Source organism: Rhinopithecus roxellana, chromosome 3 (genome assembly GCF_007565055.1).
Source record: "Rhinopithecus roxellana isolate Shanxi Qingling chromosome 3, ASM756505v1, whole genome shotgun sequence".
Taxonomy (NCBI): Eukaryota; Metazoa; Chordata; class Mammalia; order Primates; family Cercopithecidae; genus Rhinopithecus; species Rhinopithecus roxellana.
Window position 1 is genome coordinate 50,009,483 of NC_044551.1, and position 7,276 is coordinate 50,016,758.

The following is a 7,276-nucleotide window of genomic DNA, read 5'->3' on the forward strand; positions in this document are numbered from 1 at the left end:
TATTTGCTTGGAATATATTATTCCAAGGAAGAAGAAAGTAAGACCCTTTCTTCCCCCACCTCCAAACCCGCTCGGCCCACCTGTCTTTCCCGTCAGCGTTAATGGCGGCTCCATTTACTCAGGCCAGAACCAGAAGAGCCAGCTTCACCCTCTCACACCCTCGACACAACCTGACTAGAAATCCTGTTGACGCTACCTTCAATCTGTGTCTAGGATGCAGCACCTCAGCATGTCCGCACCCCCTTCATCCCTCACCTGAGCACCTAGGTCTCCCTGCCCTCCCTACCCTCCCAGTCGCTGGGTTTCCATCCAGCAGCCGCAGGGATCCTGTGGTTTCTGTGCTCCACGCTGCGCAGCGGCTCCTCAGTTTACCAGAGTCCTTACGATGGCCGCAGAGCCGGACAACCCACTGGTTGCCTAGCTATCTGACCTGCTGTCCGCCTCCTCTGTTAGCTGCACTGGCCTCTGCACTGGCTGTTGTCTGCTTTTAAAACCCCCCGTCCAGGTGTGTCCAGGACTGACCCCTTCAGCTCTTTCAAGTCTTTACTCCCGTGTCACCTCAGTGAGGCCTTTCCTGACCAACCTGTTTAAACGTGCCCCTGACCCAGAGCACTGCTAGTCTCCCTTGGCCTGCTACACTCTTCCCACGACACTCACTCACCACGTCCTAAAATACTCGCTGTGTTTACCATGTATTGTCTGTCTCCCGCTACTAGAATTTAAGTTCCCTGAGTGGAGGCACATTTGACTTTTGATTGCCTGCTGTATCCAGGTGCCTGCAACAGTTGCCTGGCACATAGTAGCAGTTCAGCACACATTTGTGGAATAAATGAACGAATGAATGAACTTGAACAGCTATTTTCATTGTAGAGTATTGCCCTTCAGGCTTCTCTCACATGGAAATATATGAATATAGTTGCAAGTACAGTATACATATTTTGCATTATGATTTCTAATCATACAATAGAGACTTTACATATTTCTAAGTATTTTCATAATTATAACCATTTTTACTTAAGTGACCTTCGATTTTTCATGCTTATTATAACAAGTCATACAGAGTTGTGTAAACGAAACATTGTCTCCTGTCCCCCCTCATCCCACCCTGATGAAAGGAACCACTGTTTTAAACTAGTGGATATCTTTCCAAATATTTTTTACACACACGCGCGCGCACACACACATATAACAGGTACAAATTTCACAGTTCAAAGACAGATATTCCTGAATTGTAACTTTATTTTCTATAATTCGAGTCAATTTGTATTTTAGGTCTTTCCTCCCATAGTAGAAAAATGAAATCTAGTTTAAGGTAAATGTTAGTATGTAATGATGCTTATTTATTAATGGTCAGTTACAATTTCAGTTGCTTCAGAATTTACTAATGCACTTCTCTCCTTTTCACCATATAATTGCCAGTTTTAATACATTATTATTTAAAAATGTACAATAATTACAGGAAAATAGTAAATGATAAATAAAATAAAAAAGCAAAAACCACCTGTAACACCAGCAGCCAGAAATAAACCTATGAAAAATATACTCCTATGGTAGTTTTAATGACCCAGTGGCATACTATTATACAAATGTACCATAATTATCTCCCCTATTTTTGTACATTTGGGTTGTTTTCAACTTTTCACTTTTGCAAAATTACTTGTAGCTAAATCTGTGTGCACGTCATTTTTTTTTTTTTAAGGATAAAGTCCAGGAACTCGTGTCAAAAGGGGTGCTCGTTGTTGAAGGCGTTTGATTAATGTGAAAGACATAGAAAGACGGCACAGCTTCGACATCAACTTTTCTCAACACCCTGCACTGTCACACCATTTTTTGTCATCTTTGTTAATATGATAGAACAGTGGTTTCGCATTGTTGTTTTAAGTTTTATTCCACTAATTACTAGTAACGTTGAACCTGTTTTTATGCATCACTTTCGCAGATTGCCTGCACATATCTTTTGCCCACTTGGATTCATCTTTGTCTTATTCATTTGCAAGAACTCTATAGAATATCAGCCCTTTGTTACCTATGTTACAGCCATTTTCCCAGTTTGTTGTTTGCTTTTTAAGTCTGTTTACGTGCAATTTTGATATTGCATAGTCAGCGCTAGCTGGGCCAAAAGTCTGATCTTGCTGTACATTCTCTGCCTTCAGAATAAACACTTAGGAGTAAGCTAGAGATTTTTGTTATCAGTTACTCCACCTGGAGGACCAGCAGGTGGAGTCTCCATGGTCAGTCTCTCAGACTGTCATTTGGATTGGGGGGGTGAAGAGGGACTGAACATCTGGAGAATATGGTTGTTGGGCTCTTTATACAGGTGGACCCTCTTTCCTATGGAAGCCTCGCATCTACATCACAAGCAGCAGGAAAATGGCCTCCGCTGTCTTCTGCCTTTCAAGTCTAACTCAAGGGCACCTGAGTGGGTGAACCTAATTGCAAGGGAGTTAGACGTGTGACCTATTCATCGAGAAAGAAGGTAGCCAGAGGGCCTACGTACGGTCCCCACCAAGCTCAAGTCTCAGGGCTTCCCATCTTGGTTTGTTGAATTATCTATTCTGGCAGCTGTTCTAGTCAGTACAGCTGATAGTAAATTTTAATAACTGGCGGTAAAAGTCTTCCCCCAGTGACCTTGATTTTCAATGTTTTCTTGGCCATTTTCACACATTTTTTCAGGTGTATATTTTTTCACACTATTCAGGTGATAATTGTAATTTATTTCAGAAACTGGATATCTTGTAATTTCCTGGGCTTCTCCCTACTCTGGCAAGTATTCTTTGTGCTTTTTTTAGTCTGAAGTCTGGTAGGTACAAAATACAAAAGTTAGTGTATTTGCTATTTGTTAGGTGCCCTTTCATCCTGGTATTTTAAAACTCTGGCCCATAAAGAAACAACCACACTCACTTCCTCCCTCAATGTTATTGTGCCTCTTGGCAGCTTCTGACATTGTCGGCTGCTTCCTTCTTCTGACACACTTCTGACTCCCTTATCAGCATGCTCTCCTGGGTTCCCCTCCTCTGGCTGCTCTTCCTCAGCTTCCTGACAGGCTTCTCCCTTTTCTCCCTTTACCCAGTACTTGCTGTGCAAATTCTGAGTTCCCTAGGGCTCTTTCCTGAGCCCTTGTGTCTTCTCATTTTACACTTTCTTTTGAGATGATCCCACAGAAGTCACATGGCTTCCAGTATCCACTCCATGTCAAAGATACTTCCTCTGTTTCTATTGCTTATAACAGAGTATCTGAAACTGAGGCCAGGTGCTGTGGCTCACACTTGTAATCTCAGCACTTTGGAAGGCCGAGGTGGGTGGGTCACGAGGTCAGGAGTTGAAGACCAACCTGACCAAGATGGTGAAACCCCATCTCTACTAAAAATATAAAAATTAGCCATGCGTGGTGGCAGGCGCCTGTAATCCTAGCTACTCAGGAGGCCGAGGCAGGAGAATCACTTGAACACGGTGGGGGGGGGGGGGGCGGTTGCAGTGACCTGAGATCGCGCCACTGCACTCCAGCCTGGGCGACACAGTGAGACTCCGTCTCAAAAAATTAAAAATTAAAAACAGGGAATATCTGAAACTGGGTAATTTATAGAGAAAGGAAATTTATTTCTTACAGCTCTGGAGGCTGAGAAGTCCAAAGTTGAGGGGCTGCATTTGGTGAGAGCCATCTTGCTGGTGGGGACTCTCTGCAGAGTCCTGAGGGGTTGAGGGCATGACATGGCAAGGGGGCTGAGCATGCTAAGGTGCTAGCACAGGTCTCTCTTCCTCTCTTACAAAGCTGCCAGTTCTCCCATGATGAATCCATTCATTAGTGGGAATAGAGCCTTCATGATCCAATCACCTTTTACAGGGCCCACCTTGCCATGCTGCCACTTTGGAATTAAATTTCAATATGAGTTTTGGAGGGAACATTGGAACCATGGCAACACCTAAATATGCCTGCCGAAGCCCCTTCTCTGTGCTCCAGGCCCACATGTCCAATTCCCTGCTTGCCTTCCCAACTTGGTCCCCTCACAGATGACTCACGTGTCCAAAGCGAAATTTGCAGTGCTCCTCCCAGCTCCTCTCTCAGCAGTCCCATTCTCAGGAAATGGCAGGCCAGAAGTCTTCCACAACATTCCCACATCCAGTCAGTCAAAAGCCCCCAAAAGTTTGTCTCCCAATTATTTCATGGCTCTTTTCCCCACCCTCTCCTTTGACCTGGTCAATACTCTCCTGAAACTCCTTCCTCTTTTTCGTCTCTTCATGTGTGATTCATTAGATCCACTAACATCCACCCCTAGAAGGAGAGGGTGGACTTTCCTGGAACACTGAAGACAAATTTCCCTCTTCCCCCTTTTCATGTTTCCTGTGACTTTTTAAATTAAAAAATAAATAAATAAATAAATAAATAAAATTCTTTTTTGTTTTGGCCCTGAGTTGCACGGTAAATACAGGACTGAAGATGATGTGACAAGCCCAGACATCGCCATGGCTAAGGTGTAGAGCTGAAGACTTTTTATGTGTCATAAGGAATTCTAGCAAAACCCAGAATACTCAGCAGAAACTTGGAATGGGGTGGGGTGGAGGACACAGAAATTTCAGTTCAGTTCAGTCATGGGATAAAAGTTACCTCAGTTCCCTAAAACATCACAGCACTGTCTTGCCTCATTTCAGAATGAAGTATGTCTGCTCTTGCCTTATTCATTCCTTGTACGGTTATTTTAATTATTTTTATTTTGGAGCTGGGTGTGGTGGCTCACGCATGTAATCCCAGCACTTTGGGAGGCTGAGGCGGACGGATCACCTGAGGTCAGGAGTTTGAGACCAGCCTGGCCAACATGGTAAAACCCCATTTCTACTAAAAATACAAAAATTAGCCAGGCGTGGTGGCACATACCTGTAATCCCAGCTAGTAGGGAGGCTGAGGCAGGAGAATCGCTTGAACCCGGGAGGCGGAGGTTGCAGTGAGTGGAGTACGTAACACTGCACTCCAGCCTGGGTGACACAGCAAAACTCTATCTCAAAAATAAATAAATAATAAAAAATATTTTGAACGTTTCTCCACAATTAGATTATGAGCTTCTTAAGGACATTCTGTTTACCTTAAAATAATCATATATTTCTGTATTAGTTGAATTCAATGAATATTTATGTGTGGGCTCACATCCTGGCTCCTCTCATTTCCGTGGACTCCAGGGATCTGGTTTCCTCTTCATACGGCGAGGACAGTGAAACCTGGCCTTCACCCCTGGCAAGGCACTCATGAGGATCAGGTGAAACCATGTGTGTGGGAACCCTTTTAAAACTGCAAAGAGCTGCATAAACATCTGAGGGCTTTAGGTTCGCAGATGCAATCGGAAGGCGCCCGGCGCTGCTAGGCATTGAGCTTCCAGGGGGCACTTGGTGGAGAGCCCTGCACTCTCCTCCCTGAGGAAGCAGTTCGCATTTCCCACCTGGCCTCTCCTTTTCGGGGCCCCTAAAGAGTGATCTTCACAGAGAAAGCCAGTCTGTTTAAACGATATTGTAAGTTCTGAATATCACCAGGTCTATTTTTTAAGTCTGAATTTACATTTGAATCAGGAGCATTTGTCCAGGTCAGTAATTTTTCAGCCCAGCTCCTCCAGAGGGGGTGTGTCCATTACCAGTGAGAATTTGAAACCTTCCTGATGCCAGGAGGCTGAGGTTTTCCTGCACTGGGCCTCCACTTGTGTGCGGAAGGGGAGGGGCGGCAGGGAGGCAGGAAGAGGGGTACAGAGGGAGAAGGGTGGGAGAGGAAGGTCAAGGAAGCACAGTCATAAATAGAAGTGTCTTTTGCCTTCAAGATATTTCAGGTCACATGGAGAAAGGAAATTCACTCTTAAGAAATAACAAAGAAACAAAAGACTAAAGTCGGTTCAGAAGTGCTGACATAAAGACTGGTCTGGAGGGCAGTAAAATCAGTCAGGATTGCCTCCTGGGAGTAGGTGCATCAGCACAAGGTCCTGAAAGAAACCAGGGGAGAAAGGAGCTCCTGGTTTGGGGATCATAAATCCCTCTTCGAGAACAACCAAACTCCAGTATGAGTATTTAAGCTCCTTATCATCTAAGCTGGGTCTGGGGTCAGGAGCTTGGATTCTGGTCCTCATTCCAGCGTCCAGCTCATCACAGACCCTGAGCAAATTCTTTACTCATCTCCTTGTGCAGGAACAGCTGAAAAGTACTTTGGGAAAACCAGTTTTAACTATTACTCCCAAACCTTAATTAGAACTGTATAATTCTTTATCTTTTGTGAAATGAGTTTAAGCCAGAACAACCATTGTAATTATTAGAAACATTTTAAATAATTGTCAGTAATAATCTTCATTAATCATAAAAAGGGAAACACATCTATTAATCTTTTGAAGCACAGTTCTCTGATCTTTTGCCAGGTGTATGATTCACTCTTTTCTGCCTTATTTTGTGACAAAATGTGGTCTGTATGGGCCCCCACTCAGTATCAACACAGGACGCCTTCCAAAACAATGCAAGAATGTAGGTTCAAGACTGTTTAACGCCCCAGCAAGCACTCATTAGTGGCATTCAAGGCAAGTTTTTTAAAAAAGGGGGGGGCACAGGCTGCTGGGGGTTAATAACCTAGTACTGTGCCTGCCACTGCCCAGTTGTCAATGGTTTGTGGCAATCACAGCTGCATTGTGTCACACCACTGATTAATTCCCAGGAACTGCTAAGGGCTGACCTTTTCAGATGACTGACCTGACTAAATAAATCAAACCCATTTGAGGTCATGTCTGTGGGCACAGCAAGCTGACTTGCTTACATTCTGCCATGCCTTCTCGAGTGGGTGAAAAACAATTGAAATTTCAGTGAGGAACTGGATGTAATATATGCAGTGGCTCAGATCTACTCGGCTGCAACCCAGGTGAGGAGAATATTCCAAGTAAAAAACCATGATTTGTCATTTTCTGGGCTTTGACACTACATAGAACACCACAGGCAGTTTGTTCCAGGGCAGAGGTCAGGGATGGCTGGCCTGAGGGACACAGAGACCCCAGACTCAACTCCCTCCCTCAGCCCAGGGCAGTAGCTCTCCCTTCAGTCCTTGATGTCCTCGGACTTTATTACCAGTTCAAATGCCACTCTCCTCGAAACCGCAGTTCAAATGCCACTCTCCTCAAAACCGCAGTTCAAATGCCACTCTCCTCGAAACCACAGTACCGTCAGCATGAGTTTTCATTGCCCTGTATTGGAATTCACTGTGGCACGGCTGTCCCTGGCTTTCCTCCTTTTCCTATTTCTCAGTCCCACAGCAGTGTCTTGAGAGGAC